We start from the raw sequence: 12206 nt of genomic DNA on the forward strand, positions 1-12206 counted from the left end.
CTCTGGTTCTGGGCCTTGCAAGAAGGAATCTCTCTATCGGCAGTTCACCTAGCCGCAGAGCTGAACACGGGGGCGGACGCTCTGAGCAGGCAGAGCACAGTCTCCCACGAGTGAGAGCTAGCTCAGGAAATCCTTCAAGAGATCTTCGCCCTTTGGGGAACCCTTCAAAAGTATCTGTTTGCGACCGGTGCCAACTGGAAGTGCGAACTGTATTGCTCAAGTTAATTTCCCCCGGGAGGAGCTCTAGGGGACGCGTTCGTAGTGGACTGGATATTTCCACTCCTTTACGCGTTTCCTCCAGTCCCCGTGATTCCTCAAGTAATCGGGAGGTTGAGGATGTTCAGGAGAACCATGATCCTGATTGCCCCAGATTGGGCCAGGAGGACGTGGTACTCAGACCTTCTGGGCATGTCCATCTACCCTCCAATTCGTCTACCACAAAGAGAGGATCTTCTCTCGCAAGAGGAAGGTCGGATTCTCAATCCAGAGGTCAAGACACTCAACCTTCATGCTTGGCTTCTGAGAGGTTAAGATATAAGGATTGGGACCTCCAGGATGACGTTATGAAGATTTTGCTTTTAGCCAGAAGGCCAGCAACAAAATCCTTATACTGGTGTCGTTGGAAGAAATTCAGTAACTGGTGCAAGGATAAGAATGTGGATCCTTTTCATTGTACCACTCCCATGGTGTTTTCGTTTCTATTACATTTAGCCAACTCGGGGCTCCAAGTTGGAACTATTAAAGGATTTTTGGCAGCACTATCCATCTTCAAGCGTTCCTCAGAAGAAGTTTCATATTTCAAAATGCCTTTAGTTATCCAATTTCTTAAAGGGTTAACAAATGTGTTCCCTCCTACACCTTTCCAAGTTCCCATTTGGGATTTAAATTTAGTTTTAAAGTTTCTTATGTGTGGCCCTTTTGAGCCTTTACATTCTTGTGCTTCAAGGCTCCTAACTTTAAAAACTGTTTTACTAGTGGCTTTAACTTCAGCCTGCGGAGTGAGAGCGAGTTGCAGGCGCTGTCTTGTAAGCCTCCTCACACGATTTTCCACAAGGATAAAGTTGTTTTAAAGGTCAAGCCTTTTTTCCTACCTAAAATATTTTCAGATTTCCATCTGTCACAGAAGATCACGTTACCGTCCTTTTATCCTCCTCCGCACGCTAGTAAAGAGGAGGAAAGATTCCACTGACTAGACCCTAAAAGGGCTCTCAGTTTCTACATATCTAGACTGGAAAGATTTAGACAAACGGGTCAGTTGTTTGCCGGTTACACTGGTCACAAATTGGGACTTGGTGTGTCCAAACAAACCTTATCCAGATGGATTATCCTAGCAATTTCTGAATGTTACAAATTGGCTGGGAAGGAACCTCCAGATAGTTTAAGGGCTCATTCAACCAGGGGCATAGCAACTTCCACAGCTCTTCAGAGGGGTGTCCCAGTGCAGGACATTTGTCCTGCGGCCACTTGGTCATCAATGCACACTTTTGCAAAACATTATTTTTTAGACACTACCTCTTACCAAGGAGGCCTTTTTGCATTCAGTGCATAATTTTAAAAAATATGGTACTCCCTCCTCCAAAATACAACTGATGCGTCCTTTAATATCTAAAAAACAGAACTGAACCAACGGGTGCGGCTCGAGCCCTTTATACGACTGATGACGTTGACGCTCGACGGCGGCCTTCGAGGGAGCAAGCTACGCGGCCTCGAGCACAGCGCCCCTTGGCGAATTTATTTTCCAAAAGAAGCAGCAAGCTGGCGAATATATCTAAGATGAGGAATACGTGGGAGGAACATCCAGTCGAAAGAACGTTAGTTGTTAGGGGGGCGTGGCCAACTGGCCATGAAATAGGACGTGCTGCGCGAGGAGCTCCTGATGATCCGACTCTATTTTTGCCAAAGTTACCCGTTGAAACTGTAACGAGCGCCTAGAACTTTGGGGATCAGGTGTCGGAAGCCGCACGCCAAGTGAAGTTCGCTGGAGAAGTTCATAGTCCCCGGGAATCGTGAAATATACACATCTTTGTTGGCGCGACTGTGCGGCCGCTTTGGCGCCAAGATGGCGGCTAACAAAAGAGAGGCCTCCGTGGAGAAACGACACTGATTCCCCAGAACTGCGGGACATGGCTGATGTAAATTGCCTGGAGGAATAGTACGACAGGGAGATACGTCGGAGTGTTCGAATTAACACCATGAGAGCGCCCGGCCTGGCATACACTAATGGAGCCTCGGCAAGTTGACCGCAGGAGGAGATAACATTGGATGCTTGGGCGACGAGGCCTACGGAACTTGAATGGGGAGTGTGAGGCCATAGCCCATTCGTAAGACATTTCGAAGTGCCATCTCGAATGTGATTTAGGAGACTTGGGTGCCAGACCTTTGTCGGACCGAGGACAGTGCAATAGCTCACTAAGGCGGAGGCGTACAAGAGTGGAGGGCAGCGCCATGTCGGCGAAAGGGTTGAGAACCAAGACTAAGCAACCCACGATGGAGACTTTCACGAAAATGCAACGGACCCCCTCAACATCGGTGCAGAGCATGGTCGTGACCCCCTGCGGAAGACGCCCCCGAAGGGGACAAGCACCAGATCCTGGAGGCTATAACGGGCCTGAGCACAAAATGGGACTTGGCAATGGCGGACCTGCGCACAGCTCTAGAGAATAAGATCGATGCTGTAGGTACGGAACTCACCCTACTGCGTCAAGATGTTAGAGCACTTGCAGAAAGGACCAGCGGTCTGGAAAGTGGGGTGAAGATTAATACCGATGTTAGCACGAGCAATGCGAAGGAGATTCATGTCTTAAAACAACAGGTCGCCAACCTGGAAAATCGTGTAGGAAGAGGCGGAAGGAAGAGCGAGGAGGAACAACATTCGCGTGGTTGGCCTTCCGGAGGGGGAAGAAGGCCAAGACCCCACAAACTATGTCGAAAACATGATCCTACAAGGGATCGGAGCCGGGAATCTTTCGCAGGGATTTACGGTGGAGAGGGCGCACCGCACCCTAATGAGGAAACCCCGGCCGGGGGCCCCGCCAAGACCGATCATAGCGAGGATCCTGAATTACAGGGATAGAGAAAAGATCCTTGAATGTTTTCGGAAGGGCGGCACGATAGAGAGAGCATCCACCAACATCACAGCATACCCGGACTATACGATACTGGTGCACAGGCAGAGGTATAGTTACGTCGCCGTCAAAAGAAGGCTGAGGGCGGCGGGAGTCAAATATATGCTGTTGTATCCGGCACGATTGAAAGTGCTACACAAGAACAAAGCGCTATTTTTTGATACCCCTGAGGATGTTGTCACATGGCTGGACCTGCAGGGCTGCCCGGAACAAGAAGCGGATCGTGACCGGCAGGATCATACCGAATGAAGATTTCGTAAGGAGGAAGACCCTGATGCTGCAGAGAAACTGTAACTAACTGAACTTTGTACGCAATCTGAGCCTGGTGCTCGATTTGGACTGGAATATAGTGAGTGTAACTGTAACTGGTAATGGTTTGGCAACTGTATACGTAATGTTTTTTGAAAGGAGCAACAGAACGTGGACGACCTACCCCAATAGATTACTAGTTTCAGCGGCCATTGGGGCGGCTTAACCCTACTGAGCCCTGAGTAGAAGCTTGTGCTAGGCAGGGCTAAATGTGGGGGTGCCTGAGATCCAGGAATGAAGCTGGGCAACGGTTGGGGAGGGTATTGTTGGGGGAGGGGTGGGTGGGAGGAAGGTGGGGGGATGCGAAGTTGAGTGTGTGTGTGGTTATGGGGAGTTTAAGTTTTGTTTCGAGCCTATTTGGAAGAATCAGCATGGTGTACTCGCGGTGCATGAGGAGGCGTAATCGGCGGAGGATCGGGAGGGTGCCTATTAATGGCCTATGGAGGACCTCAGGATAATAACGTGGAAAGTCAGGGGCCTTAACCGCTATCTGAAAAGAAACAAAATCATGATGTATCTGAAAAGGCAGAAAATAGCTATCGCACTACTACAGGAGACGTACTTGACGCGAGAGAAGTTGGACCTGGTTAAAAGAAAGTGGAGAGGGACCGTAGTGGGCTCGCCATACTCTGCATATGCCCGGGGGGTGTTAATCTGGGTGGCACCGCATGTTCCGTTCAAATCGATACAAGAGGTAGTTGAAACTGATGGAAGGATGGCTATATTGCGAGGGCTGGTGGAGAGCAGGGAGGTATGCATAGTAAACACGTATGCCCCCAACCAAAACACAGCAGCATATTTCAGAGCCTTGTGTACCAATCTTAGTACGTGTATAGGGAACGCGGTGATCTGGTGTGGGGACTTTAATTGTGTGTTGGATCCTGTGGTGGACAGATCTGATGGCATGGCGGGTAAGCCTAGCCCAGCGGCGAGAGCGTTGCAGATGCTGTTAACTGATTTTGGCTTCACAGATGCGTGGAGGATGAAACACCCCACTGAGAGGCAATATTCGCACTATTCAGCCCCGCACCAACTGCATACTAGGCTCAATTACGTCTTTGCCACAGCAGATGTGATGTCTGAGATCACTCAAATGGAATATAAGGCCAGGGTCCTCTCGGATCATTCGCCCCTGATCCTCGGATGGCAATATTGCCCCCCGAGGGCGAAGATCCCTACATGGCGCCTCCGAGCGGAGGCGCTCAAAGATCCAGTCTTCAGAGAAGATATAAGGGAAGAGATTACTAACTTCTTTGAAGAGAATACTGGGAGTGTTGATTCTGCGGGCACATTATGGGAAGCTTTTAAGGTGGTGATGCGGGGGGCGGCCATTGCTAAGTCAAGAGAGTTACAAGGGGGGGTCTTGGCTGACCTGCAGAGGGTGGAAACTGAGCTAGAAATAGCATTGAAGAGCGGTGATGTAGACACGGAGCTGGTACTCCAACTACAGCAACAATGTGCAGGGCATTGGGAGAGACTCTGCAATCTCAATTATAAGAAATATGTTGAGAGGCAGCACGCGGGGGGAGACAAGACAGGCCGCCTTTTGGCCTAGCTATACAAAAGCGAGACCCCTAGGCCTCCGATCAGGACTCTTATTAGGGAGGACGGAGATGAGGTGGCCACACAAGAGGGGGTTAACAAAGAATTTGTGGAATATTACAAAGTGCTGTACGGAGACGATGAGATGGGTGACCTGCGCAAGATAATCGAAACGTTAGAAGACATAGGGCTGCCCAAGATAAGTGAAGAAGAGAGAAGGAGTTAGCTGAGCCGATCACGTTGGAGGAGTTAGAAGAGGTTGTGAAGCAGCTGCCTACCTGTAAGACCCCAGGAGCAGATGGTTTCCCCAGCGAATTTTATAAAGTATAAAGAGGAAATCCTCCCCCCAATGTTAGACATGCTTAATGAAGCGTTTGAGATAGGACGGTTGTCTGAGTCACTCAGAGAGGCGATCATAATACCGCTGCCCAAGCCCAATAAACCGGAGCACAGATGTGGTTCCTACAGGCCTCTGTCGATGCTGAATCAGGACAGCAAGATTCACACGGCTGTCCTAGCAAATCGATTGCAGAAAGTGATTGGTAGACTCGTACATCCTGACCAAACGGGTTATGTCCCGAGCAGAAACATAACACACAATCATAGGCGGCTTCACCGGGTGGTCGAATGGGGTAGTAAGAACGAGGGTGAGATGGCGATAGTGTCTCTAGATGCAGTTAAAGCTTTTGACTCGGTCAAGTGGTCATGGCTACTGGCTGCTTTGGAAGGGTATGGAATGGGGCCGGGCTATATCAGGTGGGCCAATATGTTGTATAGCGAGCCGCTTGCCAGGGTCCGAACTGGAACAGTGATATCCGAGAGATGGCAACTTAGCAGAGGCACCAGACAAGGGTGCCCCTGTTCCCCGATGCTTTATATCTTGGCCCTGGAGCCTCTGGCAATATGCCTTAGGGGCACAGTATGATGCGATTGGCATTGAGGTAGGAGGGGAACGACACTTGACATCCTTGTACGCGGATGATCTGTTACTGTACTTGCAATACCCAGAAGAAAATCTCTTATACATACTTGAAGTGATGGAAAGGTACGCAGAGTTGTCGGGCATCTCGGTGAACCCCCAAAAGTCTGTCATATTCCCGCTGGGTAGCTATAAGGGGACCCCTGTAGAAGGACTACCGGTGCTACAGGTACCATGGGCAACTAGCTCTTTTCGCTATTTGGGCGTAGATGTATATCACACGGTGCAAGAAGAACACAGACACAATACGGAAGTAGCTGTCGAGAAAATTAGAAACAGCATGCAGTTCTGGGCAAGATTGCCCTTGGCGATGATGGGGCGGGGGGGCCATGCTTAAGATGGTAGTTCTACCCAGGCTCCTGCACTACTTCAGTAATATCCCATACATAATACCCAAGAAGTTTTTCAGCAAATTGAATAGCATGTGTAGGGACTTCCTGTGGCACGGTACCCGAAATAGAGTGGCGTTTTGGAAACTGCAGCACTTGTATGAAAAAGGAGGTATCAGACTGCCTCATTTTGAGGTTTATTACTTGGCGGGACAGTTGCAGTATGTGGCCAAGTGGCTTTCTGATGAAGTGACCCCTGAGCATAGGGTGCTTGGACAGGACTGTGCCCCGTTTTATTTGAAAGAAATGATTTGGCTGTCCAAAACTGAAATGAGGGGGCGTCCTGCGATGTTGAGGCTTGGATGGAAAATTTGGCGTAGGGCTTGTCGTTTGATGGAAGTCCCGTGCCCGTGTTTCCCGCAGATACCGCTGGTTGCTCTGACAGGAGGGGATGATCAGTTGAGGGCGATTGTTAGGACCTACTGGGAATCAGTGGGGCTGGCAACGCTACGCAATGTTTGGCAAGAGGGATCCATTAAGAAGTTTATAGAACTCAACGAAGAAGCGGGGCTACACATGGGCCAATATGTCACATACATTAGATTGGTACAGATGATTAAGAATACCTGGCCAGAGACAGTTTTGAAAGAAGAACCAGATGCAGTTTTGGAAACAATATATGATATGTCCGAAGGGGGTCATGAGATCTCGAGACTGTATGAGATGGTGATGGCTAAGGCGGGGAAAGATTTAACACATCTGAGGCTGGACTGGGAGGTGGAAGCGGGGGCCCCGATGGAGGACGGGGTATGGGAGCGTGCCCTGGGTTACCACAAAAAAGTGTCTAGAAATGCCAGATTAAAACAAATACAGCTGTATGTAACGCATAGGGCACACATGACCCCCTTGAGGATATCCAAGTTCCGAAACGCTGGAATACAAGTGTGTCCTAAATGTAACCTAGAAAACGCTGACATGACACATATGTTTTGGTCGTGCCCGATTATCAGGTGCTACTGGGGAGAAGTGGCACAGAAACTGGCTGATAAAGGGGTTACTCTTGTCACAGACACGGCCTGGGCCTGCTTACTGGGTGGGTTCCCTAGGCCACGGAAGCTCAAGCATATTGAGAAACTGAGAAATCGGGCGTATGTGCTTGCGAAACGCCGGATCGCCATGGGGTGGAAGAAATGCCACAAACCTAAGGGTGATGTATGGTGGAAGGACTTGCAGAAATGGGCGGAGGCTGAAACGGTGGCATGGCAAGAACCGAGTAGCCGGGCTAATGAAGGGGAGGCGAGTACTCTGTTGGCTTGGAAAACGATAATAACAGAATTGTTTGGAGTAATATCAGATCCAACAGACTCCGAAGAGAAAGAAACCCGGCTGCATGTGCCAAACATTGGAAGGGATTGACAAATAGGCTCACGGGGGGAGGGAGTTATAATGGGAGCAGTGCTTACGATAACTTGATGTGTAACTGAACTATTATGATTATGCTGCTTGTTTGGTTTTTGTTGTTTTGTTTGCATAAAATCAATAAAAGAAATAAAAAAAAAAACGTTACAGTTGGTAAGTAAATTGTTCTTCTTGACAATACTGTAATTTTTCCTTGTCTACTCTGTACCCTTTCTCTGCAAGTATCGTCATAAATTTGACATAGTCTTCTCTGCATTTTTCTTCTGTCTCACTGCACACTAAAATGTCATCCACGTATTGAATTATAGCACTATCAAGCTCAACATTGCCTAAGTCCATCAGAAGGACTCTATTAAAAATAGAAGGGGCTCACAAAACCCCAAGGCAAACAAGTATGTTTCAGGTTAATTGTTCTATATGAAAAGCAAGTCAAAGCCTGTGAGTCTTCAAGTAAAGGAATTGAGAAAAATGCATTTTTCAAATCGACAGCAGTACATTTCTTGGCTGTTGACAGGATATTGCACAATATTGTTGCAGGTTTTGGAACTAAAGGAAACTCTGCCTCGATTATATGGTTTAGAGGGCGAAGGCCCCGGATAAATCGCTACAAACCACCCTTCGATTTTTTAACAGGGTACACAGCCATATTGCATGGAGAATCTGATGGTACCAGAATCCCTTGTTTCATTAAAGCGGATATGGTTTTGACTATCCCCTCATCCACGTCTCTGGACATCGGACACTGTTTTGCACGTGACAAAATAGCGTCTGGTTTAAGCTTAATTTTCACTGCTCTACTCCTTTCAGTATGCCCACGTCATATGGACGTGTGGTCCATAACATACTTGGCACCTTCTCCATGTCTTACTGAATAAATGATGGCTTTGTTTTTACCAACACCATTCTCTGTGGTAACTCTATGCTCTCAACTTTAATCCAGTAAGTGAGACTTATAAAAAATACTAATTCGCCATCTGAATAGTCATCCCTAAATAGTTCCTCATCTGTCAAATCTGTCAGTCTATATTCTTCATTGAGGGCTATCATTGTTCTCCATCCTCTTCCCTCATCGTCTGGCCCATGTTGCATCACTGTTTCTTCTCTTACCACTGCTGCTTCTAATTCCAAAGGAATAACTTGCCCTTCCTCATCATCCATGGGATTGTCTGGCCTGAAGAAAAATGTATCCGGCATCCTTATGATTTTACCTGTCTATTTGGGTTACTATGATAATAGAACGTATACTCCATACAATAACACTTCCTCGTCTAGAGGGACTCCCCTTAAGGCTTTCTTTCCAACAAAGGCTAATACAAATACCCTCACATGTATATAATGTATGACCCAGGGTTGAACATAATATGCCTTTATCAGTAAAGAATATCCTAATGTTAGGTTTTGTCATCAAATCACATCCTAATATGTTCACTGGTGTCTGTTTAGAATATAGTAATGGCATGGACATATCGTGTTCCCCTATAGAAATTGGTCATTTGTTTGTAAATGGAACTAAACTCGTCACCCCAGTAAATCCCTGAGCATTCATGGCAATGCCTGACATTGGGTATTTTCCCTCATGGACACAGGAGTGAGTCCATCCAGTGTCTACAACAAATGAAAATGTCATGCCTCCTATCGTCACCTTGGTTCCACTTGGGGGTCTGGTGTTACAAATAGTACTGAATGCATCAGGTCATCCTGTGGGCTGTCCTATTGTGGGTATAAATTCATCCCGTACCTGTGAAAGGATTCTCTCCCACCACAGTCCCGCTCCCTAATTTAGCTCTGTCCATTTGTGTAGCTCCCGTGTCCATCTGCCATTGTGTGGCGCCTATGTATTGCATTGGGATATATTGTGTCTGTTGTGTGGGTGCCTGTTGCATTTGCATAGGTGCTTGCTGTTGCTGCCCCTGCAATGACTGTGTCGGCATTGGTGCTTTTTGAAATTGCTGCGGTTGTGACAATTGCCTGTATTGGCACTTGGTGAAACTGTTGAGGTTGTGGGGCATATGCCTGATTCTGTGGGTTCTTTGGCATAATATCCTTGCAAATCTGTATTATATTGTGGGGCGTATCCTGTCCCCCGGTCTCCCATGGAGGATTGCCATTTCTGTTGTTGCATGCCTCCTCTGCTTCTGCGTACTCTAGCCACATGTCCTATTTTTCCACAGTTCTAACATATCCAGGGCTGTCCACCATAAAATCCACCCCTTCCTTGAGGATTTTGAAATCCTTCTCATCCTCCTCCTCGAGGCCCCATTCCCTTTGGTTCTTGGAATATAATTATACCCACTCTGATCTTGAGCAGTGACTCTATTTTGCTATGGGAATTGTACTATTTGCTCTGCTTCCCACATTACTCGCCAGCACTCTCCCTATATGGCGAACTTTGATAATTATTTCTGTACCAACTTCACTTCTTGTTTTCTACCCTCAACTTTCTTCAAATCTTTTTCTTTTACCATTATGCAATAATGCACAATTGCCAGTTGTATCTGTGGCCGTGGTTTTGCTTCCATTCCCACCTGTTTCTTTAACTGCCTCTGTACTGGTTCTGGCAGTACCTGACATAATATGTGGTAAAATAAGGCTACTGTTTTATCCCACGGTTTGTACATCTCTGCACTCCATCTATCATGAATATCCTGAATAAAAGCAATGGCGTCTTCATCCTCCCTCATCTTCCTAGTTATTATCATTTCAATATCCAATGTATCTTGATATTGTACTCTAAACACTCATCATAGGTCTGCTCTACAGCTATTAAATGGCACCCCATTGTGCACTGTGTTTTACTCAGTTACTTTTGGATACCCTGCTCTTTTTCAAATGTCATCACATCCCTCCCCTAGAATGGCTGATAATAGGCCTTGTATATCGCCTATAGCTAACGTCATTCCTGATGTCCTTTTCACCAATTCCTTAATCCATTTTCCTGCACCGAAGTCAAACTTAGCAGTGTGCATTTTAAATTATCCTTATCCATCTAGGGCCATGGTATATATTGTGGTCGACCCCCCCCCCCCCCCCACTCCCCCTTCTCTAATAATGGGAACTGTGAAAACACTGATCCTTTGTCAGACCTTCCCACACTCCTTGTCTTTCCGGCAGAATTTTCATTTATCATCCCCCGTTTGTCTTCTCTTTGGCAATGCCCTTAGTCTGCTCACATAGGGCGGGACGCATCACCTGTACATTGCGATCGTACTTGTAGTTGTTCAGTATATGTTATTGGTTTTGGTGTTTTTCTTATAGGTTCCTCTAGATCTAACCATTTTACCCCTTCATCTATGCTTGATTCTCTTGAAAAGCCAAATATTATGTCCCAACTTGTATGACTATTGTCCTCGTCCACGTCCTCAAAATCTAACCCACTTAAGGATATGGTTCTATGATCATTTATTCTGATGTTATCTAAGTGTCCTCCTGTTCCTCTAAGGGATGCTCCTTGTCCACCCTCTAGAGTTCTATACCCTTCTTTATTCCTCATTTGTCTAGATAATTTCCCCATCCTTGTTCCTATAATCTCTGTATCTTCTTCTCTCCATGTCTGGTATCTAATGGTCCTTGCCACCCTACACAGGATGGTTGTGACCCTCTCTCCTTCGGTTTGCTATTTCTTTTCTATGGATATTATGCTTCTATGGCATAAATATTCAATCTCATCTTTGAATCCCCTACTTCTGTTCATTTCTTCCTGCTCCTTACTTCCCTTAATTCCCCTTCCTCTTGCCTTCTTTGTAACCACTGTGCTTTCAATCTTTGGGCTTCTGCTTCTTCTTGTTCTCCTTCTAGCCTCACCTCCTCCTATTTTTCCCTCATATTTTCTTTGTTCTTCCCTTCGCTTACATCCCTCATCTCTTTTCTTGTTTTTATAACCTCTCTTCTATCGTCTCTTTCGCTTTCTTGTCTTGCTCTTCTCTTTCCTCTCTCTGAAACTCCACCAATACCTTTGTCATCTAGTTTGAGCAATATTTGTCCTCCCATCCATTCGTTCTGTACTATTGACGTACCCTTAGCTAAATCTATTATCATTCTTTGTTTTTCTGCCTCTTCCTCTGTATATATCTCTGTATATATTTGCGTTCTCTACTTTTGCTCTCCTCCTGTGTCTCTTCACTAGTGTAGGCTGGGGGTTGGTATGGCGGATTAACATTCCCCTGCTTTCAGTTCCTTTAGAGGGTACCTCTCTTTGTCTTCTATGTCTTGCTTCTCGGAAGGGAAAAGAGGAGCTGAAGGCCTTAGGTCTTCCCCTTTCCTCTGACTAAGCATCCAATCCCTATAGACTGGGTCTTCTTTCTCATTCTGGTACATTTTCCAAACTTCCAATGCTGCCAATATTTTCTCTAGCTTGTTTCCCTTATGCGTGGCATGTAAATATGTCATCAGGTTTTGTAATACTGGATCTGACAACGAGCCTCCTGGAGGCCAGGGCATACATGTCTTATTGGTCGTGCCCTTAAACCATTTGAAATGGTACTACATAATCTTGGCTGTATATCT

General features: G+C 46.6%; 1 protein-coding gene across 4 annotated transcripts in view; it reads left to right on the forward strand.

The window, feature by feature from the left end:
- The window catches only part of FANCC (FA complementation group C), a 2294314-nt gene that overhangs the window by 668969 nt on the left and 1613139 nt on the right, over positions 1 to 12206 (forward strand). The gene's annotated exons all lie outside the window — the stretch shown is intronic.

Source organism: Ambystoma mexicanum, chromosome 6p (genome assembly GCF_040938575.1).
Source record: "Ambystoma mexicanum isolate Mex_15411 chromosome 6p, UKY_AmexF1_1, whole genome shotgun sequence".
NCBI classification, from domain to species: Eukaryota; Metazoa; Chordata; class Amphibia; order Caudata; family Ambystomatidae; genus Ambystoma; species Ambystoma mexicanum.